Source organism: Beta vulgaris, chromosome 9, assembly GCF_026745355.1.
Source record: "Beta vulgaris subsp. vulgaris cultivar EL10 chromosome 9, EL10.2, whole genome shotgun sequence".
In the NCBI taxonomy this organism is placed as follows: domain Eukaryota; kingdom Viridiplantae; phylum Streptophyta; class Magnoliopsida; order Caryophyllales; family Amaranthaceae; genus Beta; species Beta vulgaris.
The window spans coordinates 24831909-24843171 of NC_079210.1; the positions used below are offsets into that span (position 1 = coordinate 24831909).

At 34.3% G+C, this 11263-nt stretch overlaps 1 long non-coding RNA gene and 1 other non-coding gene across 2 annotated transcripts; one reads left to right on the forward strand and one right to left on the reverse strand.

The window, feature by feature from the left end:
• Nucleotides 1-418: 418 nt before the first annotated feature.
• On the forward strand, nucleotides 419-2835 carry LOC130590006 (uncharacterized). Its single transcript, XR_008967586.1, has 2 exons — nucleotides 419-874; nucleotides 2586-2835. It is a non-coding gene; the product is annotated as an uncharacterized LOC130590006 (long non-coding RNA).
• A 7998-nt stretch (nucleotides 2836-10833) lies between these two features.
• On the reverse strand, nucleotides 10834-10940 carry LOC125493908 (small nucleolar RNA R71). The gene has a single exon (XR_007270234.1). It is a non-coding gene; the product is annotated as a small nucleolar RNA R71 (small nucleolar RNA).
• Nucleotides 10941-11263: the final 323 nt, after the last annotated feature.

The window sequence follows — 11263 nt, forward strand, 5'->3', positions numbered from 1 at the left end:
CTGGTGTTGTTTACATTAAAATGATATTTTCTATTAAAATAAAATAATTTATTATTAAAAACTATTTTTAAAGTGTATAATTATTTATATTGTGTTATGTTGTTGTGTTTATTAATTTAAAGTGTATATGATGTGCGTATTTATTTTATCATATAGATAGTAATTCTATAAATTTAAGTAGCGTGTGATTTTAGTTTTCAAGTGTTGTATATAATATGGGTCGACCAACATAAAGAATTCTTTTGCAAACCCATATCCTTCTTATGTTGTCCAAAATTTAGAGGAGAAGTATTAAGCATAGTATTAGCATCTTCTATCTATCCCTCTTTCTAACCACCAAAAGGTGAAGAGCCATCCCCCATTAACCCATCTTAATGCAATTAAACCTTTACTTTATGATATGAACCATCACATTATTTTTACTGCACACTCCCTTCACGCCAGCCTTACAAAGAAAAACAAAGAGTCCTTCTCCCTTCTCGCATTTTCGGCCATTTCTCCACACTCATCTTGTTTACCCCATATCTCCTTCGTCTCTTATCGGAATTGGACGTGTGAGTAGTCAAAATTCATGTACTCGGAGAGATCTTGCTCGTGGTGTCATTCATTTTTGAAGATACTGGAAGAATTGGTCGCAGTTTCTGTTTCAATCAGACGGGTCACCCGGTTTTGTTTTCCTGTCGTACCTTCACGAATTTGATCATCGCGGAAGATCGAACCGTTTGATCGCCCTGAAATTTGGACAGCACGTTTAGGACATATGGGCCTTCATTATGACCGGAGAGATTTTAAATCAGAGCTACACATTGACGGGAATCGAGATCGGAGCAGAGCAGTACGTGATGAAAGTGCAAGCAATTGGAGGTCTTCAAAGGTAACTAACGGCGAACCTGGTGCGATTAGAATTTGTTTAGGAATTATTTAGTTCTTAATATCTAAGTTGTGTTGATTTTTATGTTAAGATTTGTGGGTTGCTAAAGTTTCATATTATTGATGTTATACTTGTTATACTTAAATGTTTATGAGTGATAGTTATGTGGAAGGAAAATAATTCTACTATTTTGTTATCCTTGCTAGAGTTTAATGGTTAGAATTTTTGTTTTATTATGTCTTTATGGTTTACATATTGGTTAGTGGACATTGTAAATCATGTTGTTATGCGCCTATTATGTTGGTTTGCTTAAGTATGATCAAAATGATTATAAAATGAGAGTATGAATATCTGTTGCCTGCCGGTGTAAGTCGCTTGAGGAAGATTCATGTCCATGGCTTGTTATCTGTTGTTATTATCTGCCACAAACTTAAGAGTGATGCTTCTTCCGTATTAGCATGGTAGTGTGGCAAGCTTACGGTTTTTATTTACATCTTAGTAGTTATGGTGTTGTAAGATGTTTGGTTGTTTGAATGATTAGATATGATTCAAGTATACTGGCGTATCAGATGTATAAGATTTTGGTGTTATAGTTATGTATACTTATGTGTCAATGTATGCAGGTATGATGATTTACTCTTATTGCTATATGCATGCTTACATGAGCTTATTATTATTATTTTTATTATTATTATTGACATATATTTATATTATGAGTGTTTTAATTATTTTATGATGGTTTGGTTGTTTGTATGATTTTGGGATTATAATAATATTGTAGTTTTATAAATCAATATCTAAGTTGTCGACGTTACAGTACTCGAGGGAGAATAATACTGTCTTTAGTACCGTTTCGCCAAGAGTTATGTACCAGGGGTATTATGACTAACATTGTAATTAACCTTGTACCCAAACTCAAACAACGAGAGTGTAGTAGTTGGAGTATCTGTTTATACTGTGTTTTTGGTGTATATTTATGTTTGAAGAAAGATTTATTCTTTTCAGTTGGGTGAAATGATTTTAATTAGTATTATATTACTATTACTTTGAGAAGAATAAATATCGTTGAATTGAGACTATTGGATTGCGATCCTAGTTTCTGTTGATTTTAGGTGTAAGGCCTGAAGGGCATCCTTATTATTTTATATTTGATGAATGAATTATTGTATTTAGTTGTGAAAATATTTTATTGAGATTAAGATATCCGGTGGGATAGATGTAGTCCCCGGTGAAGAACATGCCAACCACCTAGGTTGCGATTTAGGGGTATTACCTGGGTTAATTGTTGTCGTCCGAGAGGTTGAGAAGTACTGAGCTGGGTACTATCCTGCATCGGGAGTTTGGCCATTCTTAGACACAGGCAGTACGGAACGTAAGCCCATAGGCTGTCTGGAGATTTCGATCTGACAAACCTTAGGAAGTGGGTTGCGATCCACTGACGTTCTGCTCTTTCTCAAAAGCTATTTATATTATTTTGGAGGCTTATGTTTTTTATCTTGTATATCTATATTAAGTTTACTATTCATGATTTACTTTATTTAACCATGTTAAACTGTTAGTTGTTGTTTTGTTGTTATTTGGTTCAGTTTGATCTTTTATGTTGATTGGGACTTATTTATTAACGCTTGATAACTTCTACATGGATCCTAATTGAGCTGGGAGAGCTGTTAGTTACTCCCCACTGATTGTGGATGTTTGTTGTTTATTTTTACAGGATATGTTGATGACAATCTTATTTGGTTTTGGGCTCGGGTTGAGATGTGAGCACTAAAATGTTAGATGTTTTAGACCTAGACTCTTTTATTAATTTAGAGTTAGTTTTCTCTTTTGGTTATCAATTTAATTTATTTATACTATTTATTTATGTTGGTTTTATCACTTAGATATTTAAATGCATTTCTTGTAGTAGTGACATTCCCAGAAGATGATGTTTCCGCCATCGTCCTATACTACTATTATTATTATTTCTTTCTTTTTCTGCTTTGAAATTCTGGGGTGTTACATGGAGCATTTTCAACTAACCCGTTAAATGGTGCTTTTTTATTTCGATATGGATGAGAACTATGTAGGAATTGCCTATTAATGATATAGACATGTTTCCCACAATGTGGCAAATGTGTAGCCTCCATACCATTCTCACAAATAGGACATGCCTTTTTTCCTTTGACCTTATACCCCGTCAAATTATCATAAGCTAGATAATCATTTATAGTATAGAATAACATAGCATGAGGCATGAAATCTTCATTAGAATACGCATCAAACACCTACCATAACACCTTCGTCCCACATCTTTTTGAGATCTTCGATGAGAGGTGCAACATAGAGGTTTATATCATTTCCCGGCTGCTTAAGCCCAAAAATTAAGAGAGACAACATAATACATTTACGCTTCATGCACAACCGTGGAAGAAGATTGTATATCACTAAAAGAACAACAGGCCAAGTACTATGCTGACTACTCAAAGTACCGTAAGGGTTCATTCCGTCCGTACACAATCCAAGTCTCAAGTTCCTAGTTTCCTGACCAAATTCTCTATATCTAGAATCTGATCTATAGCCTTCCGTTGAAGAGAATCTGTTGGATGCCTAAGCATCCCGTCTTTCTTTCTCTGATCAGCTTGCCATCTTAGGTTCTTTGTTTTTTCTTTGATAGAAAAGAGCCTCCTGAACCTTATAGCACAACACTTTCGCAGAAGGACCCGTATGCTCAACCCCATCCGGCAATTTGTAACGGGACTTACCACACCTCGGGCACTCATAAAGGTCCGCATACTCATTTCGATACAACAAACAATCATTCAGACATGAATCGTTCCGCTCATATTCTAAACCCAAAGGACATATTAATTTTTTTGGCATAGTAGGTGGATTTTGGTAATAAATTATCATCAGGAAACATATCTTGTAAAGCTTCTAAGAGTTCTGTGAAGCCTACATCAGTCAAATTATGTTTCGCTTTTATGTTGAAAAGAGTAGTTAAAATCCCACTAAATTAAGTGTATTTTGTACACCCTGGATAAAGGGGTTTCCCAGCAGCTTCAGACAAACTGTCAAATAATCGTGGCCGCTCATTAAAATGGTCACGGGTCCCTTCCAACATCTCACCTAATCGATCATCCCCAAACTCTTCATCCTCGGTGTCACTATTATCTCCGAGGTCATTTTCATCACCTACTACATCATCACCTTCAATCCTAACATGATCTTCAATCATAACTTCATTCTAAACCCCAACATTCGACATATTAATCTCTAATGAGTTACTAGTGCCAACATCAGCACTAACCCTATCATGAGTATATTTTCCCTTCTCACCATGCCATAACCAAATATAATACTCAGCCCTAAATCCACGACAAATAAAATGATCCCTTATGGTCCTAATATCATAAATCATATTCACATTGTAGCAATTAGCACATGGATAATAAATCTCATCCTCGCAAGTAAGTTGTTGATGTTCTACAACACGTTTACAAAATTCATTCACACCTTGTAAGAACTCCAACTTATTCCGCTTTCCATACATCCAACTTCGATTCATTTCTAAAAAACCCCACACATCATACGTACATACATAAAAAATTATTATCAATTAAAAAATTTACATAAATATAACACAACAAGTTAATATTTAATGTAGCTTCCATTGGGTCCTTATCACTCCAACCTAAAGCATCCTTAAACATCCAATCCCACTAGTGAATGCATGTATCATCTTTGATTCTAAGTAAAATTCGGCAGCATTTCCCTTCGGTTCTCCAAGTACACGATGAAGATAATTGTTTATCTTATATGAACCCGGAGAACAAATTAGGGAAATGACTAACCGTGTTTCACTTAGAATCAAAGAATCAACACACATTCACTACCTAAGTGAGATGTGACGTTTAAGAACATTCCCAAAACGGAGACTATTCAAGACTTACTCCTAATGAGTAAGTCTTGAATGGGCTTCTAGGCAATATGATGTACATAAAAACGATCGCATTCAAGCGATTCCAAGTCATCACCAAACAACAATCGCATTCAAGCGATTTTAAGTTATCACCAAACAACAAGTACCAAACTATTCCTTAGATTTCCCTTCCCTTCCCATTGGTGAGTCTATCAATATAAAAGCATTTCATATCACTTGAAATAAAGTATTGCAAAAACATCACAAGAACTTAAGCAAAAACAATCTCGTATAACATTTTAGGGCATACAAAAACTTTAGCAAAATCATCACAAAATTAGTTTTTAATCCTTAAATCTTATAACTAATCTCTCTCTCTCTCTCTCTCTCTCTCTCTCTCTCTCTCTCACTCACACACACACACACACACACACACACACACACACACACACACACACACACACACACACACACACACACACACACATATATATATACTTTATACTAAAAATTTTAAACTACTATTTTAGCCAAATTTTCTAATAAAACACTATTGTAACTAGAGATGGCAATGGGTAGGATCTGGACAGGGTCCTCTAGGATCCAGATCCAAATCCATTTTTTAGGCAAGGATCCAGATCCTATGGATCCGGGTTCTAAATGGATCCAAAATGGATCCTTGTCTATTTTGTTCAAACTACCCTAATTTTCACAATAATTAAAGATTTTTAACAATAAAGTCATCTAACATCAACCAAAAATCACATTGAATTTCTGAAAATAACCATTGCAACCATTTACTACTATTTAATTATCAAATTATAGATTAATCAACTAGTTCTAAAAGATTAACAATTATCAACCGATTTTTCGAATTCAATAATCCAGTAAATTGCACATTAATTAGAACAATAATTCAAAATTCAAGCAAAAAACCGTTATTACATGAAATAACTAATATTATATTATTAAATAATAATATTATAAAAATGGATAACGGATCTGGATAATTATTTAGGACCCAGTCCAGATTCATTTTTTTCAAAGAGGATCCAGATCCTACCCGGATCCATTGGGTCCAAAATTTGAGGATCCAGATCCGTAAAAAATGGATCTGGATCCACGGATCTGGGTAGGGTCCATTACCCACTATCATCTCTGATTGTAACACCCCCAACTTTCTCTCTTTTGAAAAACTTATTTTAATATAAAACTCCTTGAGAAACTTGAGAGTATTACCGCCACGTGATAACGTTAAAGGCTTTAATATTAACTACTAACTGAACTTGAACTAATGCAACGGAATAACTGTACTAACTTCTCTCTAATTAAAATAACTTTATTGTACAATTATATAACAATGGAATTAAAAAAAATAAAATAACATCTCCTTGACTAATGATAATTCCTCATTAGCTCCTCCACATGAATTATGCATCATATCAACCTGTAAATTCTGCTCGCCAAAATAGGGTCATCACAGGGACAAAGCCATAAAACAAAACAAATTAAATAAAAGCGTGTCAGCAAAAGTACTGAGTACATGTATTTGCGAAATATGAAACATTTTATTTAATTTAACATTTGAATAAATATTTAATTTCGAAAAACCTTTATGGATATACTTGATAAAACTTGTATAATATAAAGTATATAACCTTGATGAAATCATTTTTCCTTGCTTAGGTACCTTTCCTAAAGTGTGCACACTCCTAAAGTTTAGTATTCCTTACTGAGTCTATTACGATGGGTTACTACATTGTCCACATGACTTATATAAAAAGTACATGGCTAAATAATATAATGGCTACCATTCTTGCTAATAAATAACAAGTCATTGCCTCTTTATAATTGCGATCATAAAAGATCATATATCCAATAAAAATCTATCTGAAATAATCCTCCTTTAAAAAGAATAATAATTCTTAAAACTTAGCCATATAAAGACGTAAATAAAATAACTTGCTCAAGGGTTAACCTTTGAAAAATAATAATAGTTCAAAAACACTCTTTTTTAAATATTTAAACATGAATTAAAAAATCAAACTCCTTCCAAAATATTTGAATATAAATTCAAAGATCAAACTTTATAAATATATTAATATAGAAGGTAAAATAACTAAAAGATAACAAAAAAGGAAAAAAGGTAATCAAAAACATTATCAATCCCCACCCACCTAACTGACCATGCGCCGGAAATTTTATTTTTTTTCTTTTTCTTTTTTTATAAATCTTTTTCTTTTTTGAAATTCTTTAAATCTTTTTTTTTTAAATCTTTTCTTTTCTAAACCTTTTTAGATTTCTTTAAAATATTTTTAAAAGTACTTGGGTTTTAAAACTAGTAAGCTTAGGCCCAACATCTATATATTTGGGTTACAATTTATTTTTAATACCCAAAATCTTTTATAAAAGCCTAATTTTAAAATTTATTTTAGTAAATAACAAGCCCTTTTAGTAAATAATAACCATAAAATTTCTAAAAGTATAAACACTAACTTACCAAAAATACAGAGTATTACAAACTACCCCCCTTAAAAGAAGTTTCGTCCTCGAAACTTGAAGCAAGCAAGTAAGAAAATATAGCAATTAATTTACATATACCAAATTCTTTCTATTAAAGTAAGTAGCTCACCTAATAACTCATAAAATAAGCCAAAATTAGGTTAAATATAGTGTTTTAAGTTAAACGCGTGAAACTCTATATATCGTATTAATTAAGAAAACTACAAAATAAAAACATTTATGAAACACTAACCTAATATGATAAGGAGAGGGTGGCGCCGGCTAAAGAGAATAAGTTTAAGGCAATGCTTGGGAATTTACATCCCAAACTTTTAATGACTATTGCACGTCGATTGGGATTGTTGTAAAGCACCATGTACCTCATGTACATACATAAAATGGTCTTGCTGAATCATTAATCAAGAGACTACAATTAATTACAAGACCATTAATAATGAGATCAAAATTATCCTCTTCTGCTTGGGGGTCATGCTATATTACATGCACTAGCATTGATAAGATTAAGGCCGACAACCTATCAAAAATTCTCACTGTTACAATTAGTATCAAGTCGAGAACCGAATGTCTCACATTTCAGAATTTTTGGGTGCGTTGTACATGTACTTATTGCTCCCCCCCAACATACTAAAATGGGTCCACAAAGAAGGATGAGAATATATATATTCGATTTGATTCTCCATCAATTATCAAATATTTAGAGCTAACAACTGATGATTTATTTACGGCTCGATCTGCCGACTGTCAATTTAATGACTCATTATCCCATGTGTAGGGGGAGAGAAAGTGGACCTACAAAAAATAAACATAGAAATGACATGGAACACATCGCAAATATAGTTTCTGAACCCGACCGAGAACAAAATCATGTGAACAAGAAGTCAAGAAAATTATTCATTTGCAAAGTATTGCAAACCAATTAGATGCATTCACAGATACTAAGAAAGAGACAAAGTCACATGTACCTGTTGAGAGTGCCCCGACACGGATTGAGATGCCTAGCGAATATAAGGCCATTGAAAATGAGTCAATAAGACGCCGAAAACGTGGTAGACCACTCGGTTCTAAAGACAAAATCGAGAAAAACGAAAAAACAACACAAAACAACAAACGAAATTAATATAAATCCTCCAACGGAGCATGATAAAAAAAAATTAAAGATAGGCATATTCCAGATAAAAGGAACATGAAAGCATAGACAACAATAAAACTTCAATTAATTATGTTTCTAAAGAAACAATGGAATCGAAAAAGATGTTGTCTTGAATGAAATATTTGCCTACTCCATAGCGGTTAAAATAACATATGATAAAAATGATATAGAACCAAATACACTAGATGAATGTCATCGCAGAAAAGATTGGCCAAGATGGAAAGAAGCAATTCAAGCAGAATCGAGATCGCTTGAAAAATGTGAGGTACTCTTATATGTCACAATTATATATAGTTTTTAGATGCATTTGATTGTATTTGGAACTCTCTTTAGAGCATTTAGGTGCATAATGGAATGAATTACGTAAGTTGTGCTCTACTACTCCCCGTTTGCGTGTTTTGATCATTTTCAGGTTACTTTGATGCAAATTGATTATGATTACCTAAAATCAAGCCTATTAATCATTGAAGATGAATATATCTTGCACAAGGATCACAATGCATCATTTCGGGACAATTTCGAGTTAGAATGAAGCCAAGAGTTGGTGAAAGAAGTGTCAAAACTGACACCTGTTCACTATTTTGGCCATAACTTTTTATATACAATTGATAATCAAGAAATTCCAGTTGGGTTGGAAACTAGACTTCAAGGGCTTTCCAATGATAGGTCACACGCCCCAATCCGACATCTGGTTCGAGAGATACAGCCTTCACAAGTTGACGCAAAATCACTGTTTCTCCGCCTGGTCGACCGGGCGAAATCAATTTTTCACCAAAATGCAAGGAATGTTAGCCCGGTCAACCGGGTGAGAAAAGATCCAAAATCGCTTGCGCGCCCGACCGGGCGGATTTCGCCCGGTCGACCGGGCGGTTTCTCGGGACGCGTTTTTTCGAGTTTTTTAGCCGGTTTTGTAAAGAGTATAAATAGGTTTTTAATATTTTCGTTTAGACTATCTCATGATATACGTTTTTAGGGCCAAAACACTTAGATTATTCTCTCTACTTTTGTTGAGCTTTTACATTGGAAGATTATATAGATCGTCGATTTCCTTTTCCATCGTTCTTCAATCATTTGGTATTCTTCTCTACTTAGTTTAATTTTATGAATTCTTTTACTTTGATTATGTTTATTGCGTTTAATATCATCATGAGTGAGTAGTCTATTTCTAGGGTTTAGAGAGGGAAGCCATGTTTAAACTTTTTTATTGTAGTTTGATGTTCTTCAATAATTGGATTGAATTAGAATAATTCCTATTGATTTGTTATACTTGTTTAATTCATGTAATTGCGCAATATCATGAGTTATGTTTAGCTAATAATAATTAGAATCGAAAGATCATATTCATTAGAGGCTTATTACAATAGGTAGATTTGATTATGTTGAGCGACCGTACTGGCATATGTTAATCTAGGAGTTGTTAATGCCTGACCAAGGATTAACGAAATACTTCATTTATTTGAACCTCAATCCAAGTGTTGTTGAACTATATTATATTGATTAAACTGGTATAATAAGCATGGTGGACCGATCGATTGCCCTAGGTTTTAATTATTTGATAAATTCCCATTTTTCTGCGTTCTATTTTTCTAGTTTAGTTATTAATTCTAATATATTTTCCTCTCTGGAAGTAGTTAGATAATTCAACATAAATCTGTAGAACTCCTCTCCCTGTGGATCGACCCGTATTTGCCAGTTTCTGCCAAACAGACACCGTGCATTTGCGGTATATTTTAAAACACATCAAGTTTTTGGCGCCGTTGCCGGGGAGACGGCTAGTTTCTATAGTTTTCTGATTAATTATTTAACTATTTCTGCTGTCTCATTGGAACTTCAAGTTCCAATTGAGGCCATCTCACTGCACATATTTTCTTTGTTTCTTTTATGCCCAGGTCTAAAAGAACAGGTACTCTAGTTCCAACTGATCCTGATCTTGAGAAAACCATCCGGCAGCTCAAGAAGACACAAAAGAAGAAAAAGCAGCCTGTTAATCAGGGAAAAACCACGGAAGAACCAACAGAATCAGTCATGCCTCCTAAGTCATTGAAGTCTTATGGGGTACTTTCTCCTGGCAATGTTCCCACAGGCCCTACTATGCCTGATATACAGGCAGCCAACTTCGAAATCAAGCCTGCTCTCATTAATATGATCCAACAGAATCAATTTGGTGGGCATCCATCTGAAGACCCTGCAAATCATTTACAACGGTTTCAACAACTCTGTCGTACCGTTAAGCACCAAGGGGTCACTCCTGATCAGTTGAAGGTCATGGTCTTCGAGTTTTCATTAAAGGACAAGGCACAGAAGTGGCTGAACGATTTCAATGAAACTGAGTGGAGTGCTATATCTGAAGCATTCCTGAAAGAGTACTACCCTCCCACCAAAACTGTAGAAATAAGACACAAGCTTGCCACCTTCCAACAAGAACCCGATGAAACACTGAAGGAAGCATGGAATAGATTCAAGGATCTGCAGAGAGAATGCCCACACCACAATCTGGATAAGTGGTTCATCACCCAAGCATTCTACAATGGTCTACAACCCCATATCAAGAGTACATATGATTCATCTGCAGGGGGAGTCTTCTTAGATAAGGAGGTGGATGAAGGGTATAATTTTCTGGCCAACTTAGCAGAGAATGATCATAGTTCTTCCAGGACTATTACAAAGAAAAAGTTGGATGTTGATGCATATGCCTTGTTGTCTTCACAAGTAGCCCAGTTGAGCATGAAGATGGACTCACTGAAATCTTTGCAGTCTAGTATTCCTCCTATGAGTATTAATGCAATGTCTTCCATGGCTCCTATTACTTCTTCCTTTT